This window comes from Myotis yumanensis, unplaced genomic scaffold (assembly GCF_028538775.1).
Source record: "Myotis yumanensis isolate MYYU_CA2020_CCGP unplaced genomic scaffold, mMyoYum1.0.hap1 SCAF_15, whole genome shotgun sequence".
NCBI classification, from domain to species: domain Eukaryota; kingdom Metazoa; phylum Chordata; class Mammalia; order Chiroptera; family Vespertilionidae; genus Myotis; species Myotis yumanensis.
In genome coordinates this window covers 4,660,554-4,674,006 of record NW_027223766.1, presented here as the reverse complement: position 1 = coordinate 4,674,006, position 13,453 = coordinate 4,660,554, and positions in this window count along the sequence as shown.

The following is a 13,453-nucleotide window of genomic DNA, read 5'->3' as shown; positions in this document are numbered from 1 at the left end:
GTGGCGTTCCAGGACGGAGCTGCACGCTTCCCAGGAGGAAGCAGGGAGTGAGCCAGCATTTTCACAGCCGAGTGATGCACCAGCCTGTGATCCGGGGTGTGTTTACGGGATTCTGTGTCGGTGAGGGTGGCTGCTCGCCTGTTTATTCCAAGCCAAGTAATAGGGTAGAAAATGTAAATGGGCTTGTTTTTGTTGAGATTATATTTTAGCTTGAGCAGCACCCTCTTTGAGATGTGAAGGGCCATTTAAGCAGAATCCATCTGCTTTGGAGTCAGCTATTCGTCGTAACCACTGCCAAACCCCACTGGTCAGTGCTGCAGGGACAGTGCCAGTGTAAGCAGATGCCCCTCTGGTGAGCAGGCGAACACATGGATAAACATCGGAACTCCAGTGGCATCTATTTTGATGAAAGGAAAGTTGAAATGTGAAGGAAATTGTCATTCAGTGACGAGAACCGACTGGCTTGTTTCTCTGTAGTGGAGAACAGAGTGGATAAAAGGAGTCCCCGCCATCCTTAGCCTCAGGCACTCCAGGCACTTTCCTGAGAAACCCATTCTCAAATTCTCTATATTTCTAGCATTCCTTAATGTTCTATTTTTACATCCAAAAGTGAATCCAAATGACAAGCTCTGTCCAAAGTGGTTCTAATTAATGCTTAAATGTCAGCACTTTGGACATGCCTAGTGATTTCTGTATCTGTCCACATCCTGCTGTCATCAATAAAAGGACTTTTAAAGTGAGATATATTTTCATTTTCTCCAAGAGAAGAGAAGCCAACCAGAACATGCAAGCACTTTTACAAACAGCCTGAGGAAACCGGTGAGCACTGAACACTCACTTGTGGTTTGGTGGCCGGCACGCAGCGTCTCAGGCAGCTGACGCGTGAGTCCCATGAGCACAGGAAGGTGTGAGCAAGGGCCCCTGCAGCTGCCACTGCTGGTTTGCATTTTATAAATAGCGAGGGCATGGGATGTGGGACCCGTATGGAATGTCTGTGGAAACAAAGGCCCGGAGCATTCTCTAGAAAGCTAGACAAGCGTGATGTTAGATTATGGAAGAGGCTGCAAATGGAGCGATGTTTTCTGTAGACTCCACCCATGACCCATCCACTCCGTTTCTCTGAAGCACAGCACCCTGCAGTATAGCACGTTAACTGGACGGCCGTTTGCCCTTTAACTAAGGACAGTGGCTTAAAAACTTCTGTTTTGAAGGAATCATAATTGACTTCTAAGGCTTCATTCTGCATTTATAAAAATGTATTTGGAACAATTTCGTTGATAAATGTAGAGTATATTAAGTTTGTCCTCCAAGGCATCTAAATTATTATGATTCTTTTCAACTTCAAACCACATACAATGCAATTAAAATGGAAAACAAATTCAAGAAAAAACAAACAAACATGCACAAGCAAAAATCTTGAGTTCTGCAGACCATGGCCCTGGTGGCACTGGGAGTGAAACAGTCTGTTCTACCCAGAACTAGAGGGAGGGGCTTGGTATGAGGATAAAATGTGAAGAGTATATTAACAGATTTAATTAATATATTTGTGCTTCAAAAACCAGGTGCATTCGCATGCAATCATGCTCAGAGAAAGCCATTTGCTGTGTGTGTGTGTGTGTGTGTGTGTGTGTGTGTATTTTAACACTCAGTTACATTGTATATTCAGCAAAACCTGATAAAACAACTTCTGAACTACCCAGGGGCAAACGAGAATGAAGTCTCCGTGTTTCGAACACAGGACTGAGCCCTGGGTTCACCTCATTCTCCCAAGCACTGTGTTGAGTTCTAGTCCCTAGAAAAGATAGACTCCTCCAGGTTAATCTGTGGGTGGATTTAAAATCCAGCTGAGCTGCTGGGGGTGGGCGCAGAGGAAGTGCTGCCCAGGGACAGCCTGGCAGAGAGAGCGCTCAGATGGATCTGGCCTCGCTGGACCCACGCGGGGCCCAGTCTGTGCCCAGACACTGGACAGCGAACCTCGGATGCGCGGACGGCCAGGGCACTGGCAGCGGGGGCTTGTGAGACTGCAGGTCTGGAAAGGAAGGCTGATGAACCTGGGAAAGGAATCCCCCTCAGTAGCAACGTTCCCAGTCCTTCGAAGGAGAAGGGTTAGGAGCCACTTCAAAATGCCCAGGGTCCTTCCCAGCGCCCTCAGACTGTTGTCCTTCGGGCTCACCCTGGCCTCTCTCCAGCCCCCGCCCTGCCACTGCCGGGCCTGGCGCCCTGGGTGGGACACGCCATGGTAAACATCCCACTTAGATACTGTGAGGACAACTAAGCAGAGCGAGGGCAACTGTAGCGGATGTCGGAGACGGCCACGCCTGTGCCCAGCGCTGCGCTGCGCCCACTTGCAGATACACTCTCAGCGGGACGGATTCCAGGGCTGCGGCCACCCCTCTAACTGAGCATTGTTTTCGCTCTGTGGACCAATGCAGCCGAATACAGAGTTTAATTTATTTTGTTTTTTGCTGAATGAATCTTTGAATTGATAGCATTGAACAGATTTATCCACATTGAAAAGCCAGTCATGGACTCAACATCAATGAAATGAATATTTTAAAATATGTTATGTTCGGTTAATCAGATAACTTATGAACTGAATTTTAGACTATTTTTATTTACTGTTAGACACAAGTAAAAATAAATAGAAAGACAATATATTCCCATGAGAGAACCAATGTATTCTCTAATGTACACATTTGTTAAATTAAGACTAAAATATAAAGGTGGATACATCCAGACATAACCTGTCATTTTCTAAGGCGCTATATATATATCAAAGCACCTATTGGAGATCACAATTTAGATGTACTATTGAGAATTAAATCAAGAGCTCATATAAGACATTCTGGCTCCATCACCACACCATTTACACCTCCCCCCCCCCCCCGCCCCCCACAAGGGTATAGCCATTTGGAAACTGAGACTCAGCCAGCCAAACTCTCAAACTTTCCATCACATACCGATCTCCCAGTTACTGTCATAAAAATGGTGAGCATAACAGAAGAGTGTTGCCTAGATTACAGTAGAAGTTAGGACATCTCTCATTATCTTAAGTAAACACGGCTTACAGAAAACACAAGTTTATGTTCAAACAGGTGCAAGAAATAAACACTAACTTTGGATTTTTAAATTTAATCTTATCTAAAATTTTATTTAATATGTTAAAGCATTACATGTAGTACATATCAGAAGGTAAGTAAAACCAAACTTGGAACTCTTCAATTTCCTCATTTTTGTCAATATTTTCATGGAGCTACTGGTTATTTGTATTTACACAGGAGATATAATATTTTTTAAAAGAAAGCCTACATATGTCTTTCTCAATTGTTTATGTTTACTATCCAACAGCTTCCCCTCCCAATCAATCAACACAAGCGCACATGCACACACACACACACACACACACACACACCCAACTTAATTTAACCAAACCTGTATTTCTGTACATTTGTTGAAAACTCATCTGTGGTGACCTGCACACAGATACAAGCATCAGACTACCTCATTATGTGTATTGTGTATTTTTGCCCAAACATTGAAATACTGGATACATATTAGTTCACTGCCAATTGCTCTTGTTGTATTTCTCCCTTGTGTTACAGTTATACTTGTTGGTAAAGTATACTTGTAGCTAGATTATATTATTGTGAATTTAATTTCAAGATAGTGAAGATGGAATTTAAAAACTAGATGTCATAGAAAGTGGTGTTAGCATTACCTGGGGAGAAAACGTGCTCTTCAATAAATCAACTCCTGGAACTAGACACGGGAGACAGTCTGAGATGGGAGGAGAATTAATAAATAAAGCCCTGTCTTGGGCTCTGCTGGGACCAACGGTACTGAAATAAAATATTGCCAAATATTGTTGTTATTGTTTCTCAGAATCTGTCGATGATGATTTAGAGCGTCATACTCAAAAACTTTTCAAGAGAAGAGAAAATTCTTAGTGGCAGAAGGACAGGTTTGCACTATCACTTCAAACAAATGAACTTTTTTTTTTTTTAGGAGAGACCCGATGGTTGCTAAGAGTTTCATTCCTGAGCTGATCAGATTGTGCCTCAGAAAATGACAGGTTATGTCTGGTTGTGTCCACCTTTATATTTTAGTCTTAATTTAACCAATGTGTACGTAGAGAATTCATTGGTTCTCTCATGGGAATATATTGTCTTTCTACTTATTTTTACTTGTGTCTAACAGTAAATAAAAATAGTCTAAAATTCAGTTCATAAGTTATCTGATTAACCTAACCTAACATATTTTAAAACTAGAGGCTCAGTGCATGAAATTTGTGACTGGGGGGGAGGTATCCCTCAGCCCAGCCTGCACCCTCTCCAATCTAGGACCCATCAGGGGATGTCTGACAGCCTGGTCACCCCAACTGCCCTCCCATGCTGGCCTGGTCACTCCTAACTGCCCTCCCCTGCAGGCCCGGTCGCCCCAGAGGGATCAGGCCTAAACCGGCAGTTGGACATACCTCTCACAATCTGGGACTGCTGGCTCCCAACTGCTCACCTGTGTGCCTGTCTGATTGCCCTAACCGCTTCTGCCTGCCAGCGTAATCACCCCCTAAACACTCCCCTGCAAGCCTGATCGACACCTACATGCTCCCCTGCCAGCCCGATTGCACTACCCTCCCCTGCCAGTTTGGTCACCGCTAACTGCCCTCCCCTGCCAGCCTGGTTGCCCCAACTGCCCTCCCTTGTAGGCCTGGTCATCCCCAACTGCCCTTCCCTGCAGGCCTGGTCACCCCTAACTGCCCTCCAATGCTGGCCTGATTACCCACAACTGCCCTCCGCTGGTGGCCATGTGTGGTGGCCATTTTGTAACCACATGGGGACGGCCATCTTGTGCAAGGGCATTATGCAATTTGCATATTTCCTCTTTATTATATAGGATATTCATTTAAGTGATTTTGAGTCTATATCTGGCTTTTCAATGTGGATAAAAATGTTTAATGCTATCAATTCAAAGATTCATTCAGCAAAAAATAAAAGAAATTAAACCCTGTATTTGGCTGCATTGATCCACAGAGTAAAATAAATGCTCAGTTAAATGAGTGTCTGCAGCCCTGGAATCAGTCCTGCTGAGAGAGTATATCTGCAAGTGGGGCTGCAGCACAGCTCTTGGCACAGGCATGGACTGAATACCAGATGTGAAGATGGCTGTACAAAGTTCACCCTCTGGGAGAGTTTAACTTCTCCCCCCATGCTGCCCTCTTCCCACCCCAAATAATGGACACATGACAAAATGAAAATTCCATTTAAAGATAAAGTTATCAGTCTGGCTGAGTTGACTCAGTGGTTCAAGTCACCTATGAGCCATGAGGTCATGTTTAAATTCCTGGTCAGGGCACATGCTCAGGTTGCTGGCTTGATCACCTTTGTGGGTTGTGTAGGAGGCAATCAATCAATGATTCTTTCTCATCATTGATATTTCTATTTCTCTTTCCCTCTCCTTCCTCTCTGAAATCAATCTACATGTATAAAAGCCTAAGCAACTGAACGACTGGTTGACCAGTCACTATGATGTGCATTGGTCACCAGGGGGCAGATGTTCAATGCAGAAGCTGCCCCCTGGTGGTCAGTGCACTCCCACAGGCACCCCCTTCCTCCCCTCAGCCAGCTCACCCTGAGCAGCCCCAGATCTTTATCAAGGTGGGAGACAACCCTGATTGCTCCAATCGCTGGCCAGGCCAAGGGACCCCACCCATGCATGAATTCCTGCACCAAGCCTCTAGTTAAAATATATTTTAAAAAAATAAGTTACCAGACATATGAAAAAACAGACAGTGCCTAGATAAGTACTAGGCATGATAATAGAATCAAAAACAAAAACAGCACAGACCTGAGGCATCTGGTCCCTTTTCCTTTAGCTTCTTACCCATACTGCACAGGCACAGTGTAGATGGTACTCAAAGTAACACAGAAGCACGGGTATCATTTCTCAGGCTGCTCATGCATTATGACTTAGTACAATTTAGCAACCATTACGGTTTACATCCAATATATTTTAAATTGCTTGAATGGCTTTCTTCTGCTTTGATGTCTTTAAGTGTAATCTCATTTAAACAATACTCTCTAATTTTTAGTGTTTTATCAATATAACTTGATTTAAATCTTATTGCTATAATAGCTATGTCCATGCAAACCTAATATTTTATTTGCTTTCTTGCAAAGTATGCATTTGTTACCTGTTCTATTTGAAATCCCAGTTCATTACCAAGGTCCTCCTTTTATAAAATTATTTAGTCACATTTTTATTAAATTATTCTAGAAGCTTGAAAGCTTCTGATATGAAAATAGTATTTTATGCTATTGATTTTCTCTGGATCTTAAGATCAGCAAACATGATAATCTCTGCTTCAGTTGACATATATTTTCTAATTATACATCAAGCCCATAGATTTTGACCTTACAAGCAAGTTATCTTTATTTTTATAGACCATAGTTTTATTACACAACAGTACTCTGAAGCCCATATATGCCAATCCAAATCTGTATTTTGTGGGAAGGGGTAATTTTAAAAACCAAAATTAATTTAAATTCATAATGCTACATGTCTTTTTAAATATTAATTATTGGGACAGAAAAAAACATTTATTTGAGAATTATAATTTGTTAATCTTTATACAAAAATCCCTTCAAGAGTCATGATGAAAAAATAAAGGGAAGGGTATCTACGAGAGAGAGAGAGAGAGAGAGAGATTTGTAGAAGACACACCAAAAAATTAAGAGAATCTAGTCTATTTTTTCATAATCTTAGGATATTACCATTTTTATATTGCCTATTTAAACTTATATCTTTATCAAAAGCACAATTCATTCTGGTGTTGCAAAAATTAAATTCTATGTCCAGAAATGTACTCCTGTTCTCTCCCTCTATTTGGTATACTATCATGATTTTCTTCAGTGACCTCTAAGAGGAATGAGTAAATGCGATTCCATAGAAACAAACTATTCTATTTTCTATAGAGGAGAATTATCTGCAAAAAAGAACTACCTATCTTAGATGTCATCAATCTAAAGCTTTCTCTATTTTAGAATGGAACCTATAGATATTATCATGAGATGAATTTTAAGAGCAACAATACACCATAGAACACTTTTCAGAAGTTTCACTGTTAACATTTTTGGTCACGATGTTAAAAAATGTAAGCTGTATTGTTAAATATCTTATCACCTACATACCAAGAAAATACTAAATTAATTTTCAGGAAATAAATAGATTTTTAATGAAGTTTTATAAAATATTTTAAAGTAATAAATTGATTTTGATAAACAAAATATAATGAGGAAGGTAACTATTTTCAATAACTTTCTTTGGAAATAAAAAATGCTTCACGATCTAACCAATATTACCAATATTAATGTTGTTGTCCACATTTGTGAAATTAACCTATTAGGGATAGTCATATCTACTAGTTTAATTTCCAGGTTTTTTTCCATAACATTCTATAAATTGTCATTCTTTTCCAACAAAGGATTCAAATATTGCATTCATTCAAAGCATTCTTTTTCCAAGAAACAAGGTGAAAATATTTCAGATTAAAATCCACTGTTATAGGTGATACATTTAAATTAGATATGGTTAGGATTAGTAAAAATATTCTCAAATAAGCAACTATTGAATTTATAATTTATAAATTCATTCGGTGAACTTAAAATATGAATGTAGATGTCCCAAAGTTACCATTTAAAAATTTAACTTCCCATCTTTGCCCTGAATCTAATGGAATTGCCTTTTTCTGGATTTCACTGGATATCACACCACCTGTGGCATCCCTCAGGCTGACAGAAGAACCACTGACTGCTCTCTCTGTCTCACAATAAAAGGGTGGGAGCCCTGAACATGGTCTATGGGACCCTATATGTTCTGCCCTTGAACATTGCCTGTAATTATATCACCACAAAAATAGCTTTCTGTCCCACCATTCATACCTTTCTTTAGAAATTCCATTGTAGGTTGTTTACTCAGCCATTTAGAAGCATCATTTTTCTCTAATATTCTCCAACTCCTGGCCATTTTCTTTTTCTTTTTTAATATTTGTATCATCTATGTCTTTTAATATTTTCACAAGGTATGTTACTGTATTTGCATATCCTTGTATTATATTAAAGTTCACTTTGTGAACTTTACCAGCTCACATTTTACCTACTTTGCCTCAAAATATCTTGTCTTTGCTCTAATATTTCTGTTTTATGCCACTACTTTCTACAGGCAATGGCTTTGATACACACATGTATTTAGCTTTTGGAGGAATATTAGGTAGCTCAGTTGGTTAGAATGTCCCAATGCACAAGGTTACAGGTTTGATCCCTGGTCAGGGCACATAGAAGAATCAACCAATGAATAATGCATATATAAGTAGAACAACAAACCAACATTTCTTCTCTCCCTCCCTCCCTCCTTCCTTTACTTTCTCTCTCTAAAATCAATAAATTTTCAAAATCTTTAAGAAGCAAGAGAAGGATACTGTTTCATGATATATGAACATTATGCAAATCACATGTCAGTGTCCCTATGTACACTTTTACTGAAACAGCCATGCCCATTCATTCACCTGTGTTTTATGGATGCTCTCCCACTACAAGAGCAGATTTGAGTAGTTGTGACAGAAACCCTTGGACCTCCAACTTTAAAATACTTACTATCTGGCCCATCAGAAAAAAGTTTCTCAACCCTGCTCTATGGCAACCTTCTTCAATGCATTCTCACATTGGCATCTACTTACTTTGCCTTTATAATGTCTTGCGTTTCTATAATTGAGTCTGATTATCCAATGGGGATAGACAATTGTGTGAATGTTCACACTGCCATTTTTTCTTCTTAATGCCACATACAGGAACTCTATTTCTCTCTGCAAACTTTGCCTGCTACTCCTGCCCTCTCTGCACTGCAGCCCAGAGTTCATCCCGGGCTCCTGTAACCCATGCCGGTCCCTGCTCACTGCCATGTGGGTCTGTTCCTTCTCCTGACTCCCTCGTCTGTGAAATGTTTGTTATTTTGGAGCTTCCTGAGATCAGCTCCTGGCATTTTTCTCCTAATCTTTTCATGTCTATTTTTTATTCTTTTTGTTGCCTTGTGAGTGCCAAGAGGCAAAGAAGAATCACCTACTTTACAAAATAATCTCCAAATTGGATATCTGATTAAAGAATCTTATTGGATAATCTAGATAAAAATTAAAATGATTTTACAAACGTTTCCATCATTCTTGCTTTCTCAATGATTCAGGAAAGAATAGTTCATCAATGGTACTTGATGTTTAAGGAAAAGAACAAAACACTGTTTCTAACATGTATCATTTCATTATTTCATGGCAGATGCCTAATGAGTGCACATTCAGAAAATACAAGTTCTATTTTTTTTTGTTTTTGTTTTTAGCTTCATGTCATCCAAGCCCCAAATAACATTTTAATATAATTCACACAATTGTTAAAGTTTCCAATTGGTTAGAGCAGTGGTCAGCAAACTGCGGCCCCTTGAGTGTGGCTCTTCCACAAAATACCACGTGCGCACGTACAGTGCAATTGAAACTTCGTGGCCACACTCAAAGGGCCAAAGAGCCACATGTGGCTCGAGAGCCGCAGTTTGCCGACCACTGGGTTAGAGTAAAAGTGGATGAACCTGGAGAGTATTATGCTAAGTGAAATAAGTTGGTCAGAAAAAGACAAGTATCACATGATCTCACTCATGTGGAATCTAATGATGAACAAAATAGATCCAGAGATACAGAAGCATGGATCTCAGAGGGAAGGGGGTGGGGCGTGGTGGCCCCAGGAGAGATTAACCAAAGAACTTGGATACGTATATGCATAACCATGGACACAGACTATAGTGTGGTGAAGGTCTGAGGACAGGGCAGGAGTAGGTTAGAGGAGGTCAAGGGGGGATATCTGTAATATTTCAACAATAAGTATAAATTTAAAAAAGTTGCATGGAGTGTTGGGGGGAAAATGACTCTGATTGGTAAACGTAAAATTACCTGATTTATCACTGAGCAAGCAAATAGTGAGACAGTAATTACCAAGCTGGGGAGGATGTCCAGCTCCACTCGTATAAAATTTAAGTGTTGCTTATACACTATGTTACTTTAATAAATAGTAGTTACTTTGAGCTTACTCAGGCATGCTTTGCTGGGTTTCATCTCACCTCTTGCTTTTAGTTCTTTATCAATCACCACAGATGACTGTCCCTGATGGTTTATCTATATATACAATTAGTCACATCCTTCAATATCCTTCAAGAAAGCTAGATTAAGATCATTCTCTTCACAAGAGACATGTTTATTTAAACTCACTAGTATCATAATACTCTGTTGAAGTTTGAAAATGCTGAGATTGCCTACAAATATGTATCTTTAAAATACATTTTATAAAAACTAGATGTCTACTATCTGGGGGAATTTAAGTTTTAAAATAACATATATTATTGAAAATATAATAAAGCAAAGGTGTTAATTATCTCCCAGACTTTTTCTCTTTTATTTTCACTAGAGTAGTCAAGCAGGTTTCTGGTCAAAACATCAAAGGCATACAAGTTATGAAAATTAACAAGCTCCTTGTTTTTGCAATAAAATATAAGATTTTCCATTCTTTCTTGCTCACAATCTATTTAAACAGACAACAACAAGGAAGGGAAAATCTTAGATTTTCTATAATGAATTAATTATGACGCCATCATCATCAACTGTTCCTAACCCGCTGAACTCAGCAGGGAGGCACTAAAGCAGGAGAGACAGTGACCTTCAGAAATTACAGATATCCACCAAGTTCACCAGTCATTACTGTGCAAGATCACTTCCAGATGAAGCCTAGAGAAATGTGAGCTTGGCATAGTTTGAAGAAAGTCATGAAGTATCATAGACAAGGTCCCCCTTGTTTAAAGCTTTTATGGTAAAATGTTGCCCCAATTTAGAAATCAAATTTCATCATCTCAGTCATTCTTTTTAAGATTGTTTTCTTAAGAAAATAAAATTAAAAAACAATTATTCTTCTACCTAGTATACCTATAATGACTAACATGATTTAAGGATTTTTTAGAAATTGTTTTTAGTCATAATTTTGTTTAACATTATATGCTTGCTTTATAGTTTGTTTAATGCAATTCTAATAATAATTTATTGAGGGAGGAAAAGATTTATATTTTGATGATATCTTGTACATCTAACTTCCTGGAAATCATTACTTGAGATACTACTACATATATAACAATCAACTGCAAATATTAAAATATAGAGAAAGTATCATAGATAAGGTCCCACTTGCTAAACCAATGGCAAATTGAACATTAAAATACATGGTTATGGGCAATTGATTTTAAACCATTGAATTTTTATTAACTCAGGAGTCCATACTGATGTAATCAAATAAATAAATGGAGACATAGGAAAGGAGCAACATTCTTCATATAAATATGAAATCTAAAATATTAAATAAATGATGGCATTAGAAAATTACCCTTTGGCAATCACCATAGTAATAAAAGTTTCAAGTAAAAAAAAATCATAAATAATGTTAAAGCTAATAAGTGGACATAACTATAAACAGCATAATTCCATAGTCTTACATTACCCCTTACATGGAACTTTTTAATTATAAAGAGAAAAATAATAACTGTACAGTTGAGAAATGTAACAGACCCTACCTTAACCAAGGGATTGAAATTAATGTCACCAGTAAAGAAATCAATAAATATCATCTGTATATACTGCATCATTTCAATGATTTTCTTTCCAAAATGTTAACCATAATCATATCATGAGGAAATACTAGACCAACCAAATTGGGGGGACATTTCTACAAAACAAAGCTCACATACTTCAGAAATGGCAAGGTCATTGAAGACAAAAGAAAAAGACTGAAACTGCTCCAAACTTCAGTTTACCAACAAAAATGATGACATCAGTGCAATGAGTAATCCTCCATTTGAACCCCTCCCAGAAATATTATTTATTTTACAGTAAAGATATTAAAGGAACAGTTGTGATTGTGACTGAGGTCTGCAGACTAGGTAATGGTATTTTTAAATTCAATTAAAATTGTTAATATTTATTTTTGAGGAATGTTACAAAATATATTGAGAAATCAATTACATAAGTTATTGGGGCAGAATATTAAAAGCAATTGATAGAGAGGAAGACAGAGGAGAGGAAGAGAGAGAATGATAAATCACAGGAAAGTTATAAAACATGAATGTGTGGAATTTGGTATAATTTTAGAACTGGGTCTGAAAATATAGAAAACAAGCCTTAATCATCTTGTAGTGCCCGAAAATAAGAAAGTACTAAAAAGAAACACACACCAAAAAAATAAAAAATAAAAAATAAAATAAAAATCAATTCAAAACAAACAAACAAAAAAATAATAATGGGTGCCCGGGTTCTTGTCCCAGCATCAAGAAGGGTTCAGGAATCTGGAGAAGGCCATGCGTAGTTTGAAGAGTCCAGGGACTAATAAAGAGTCCGGAGACGAGTTATAATTTTGAAAGGCATTGGGGGTCAGAGGACCTTCAGCTAAAGGAACTGAAGACTCCCTCCTTGTCTAGGACCCTTGCTTTTATTAACACAATTTGTCCTAAGGCAAGGTGGAGATAATACACTTCAAAGGGTAAGGTTTCAAAGGGTACAGAGGCATTGCCAGTTTGGGGAATAGCCTACGGCTGTTCAGGTGTTTGGCCAGTAGGAGGCAATAACATGTAGATTAAGACGCCCTTTAGCTGTCTGGCAGCCACAATCAGTTTCCTATTCAGGTTTGGGGAAATGCCCTTAGCCATTCCCAACAGGTGACTACATGTGTGACTCAACCCTGTTGAGTCCCCAAGTCTCATCAACCTTTTGATGAAAGTCTTAAAATTATGACATGCTGGAATTGGTTCCTGGCATTGGGTAAGTCAAAAGGACATAGGAGGCAATGGCTAAATTTGTAACAATTTGAACAACAAAATAAAATAGTACTGGAGTCAACCTGAATTTTAAAATAAATACCCATAAGTTGACACCTACATAAATGACTTAAGAAATTAATTAATTGGGTGAAGAGACTAATTGCCTTATAGAGAAATTCCAAAAAATGTGTGTAAATGTTTTCCCCTCAGGACTTAAAGCATAATTCCCCACCTGCTAACTGCAGGCTCCCTTCCAAAGAGTGCATTATGGAATGGAATCTCAAGAAAAAAAGAGTATCCCTGTAGAAAGCTGACCTTCGGGACCTAAGCCAGGTGATATGTTTCACATCAACAGTGATGCGTCATGCTGATAGCACATGCCCTTAACAAGATGTAATGACAAGTGGCACAGTACCTCAGTGGCTGCCCTCCCAAAACACATTACTCCAGGCTAATCATGGGAAAAACATCAGACAAATCCCAATGTCAAAGGCATCAATACCAAAGGAAGTCTGGGCATTCGTCACAGCCAAGGGGGCCCAAGGAGACAACTAGGTGTGAAGTGATTTTC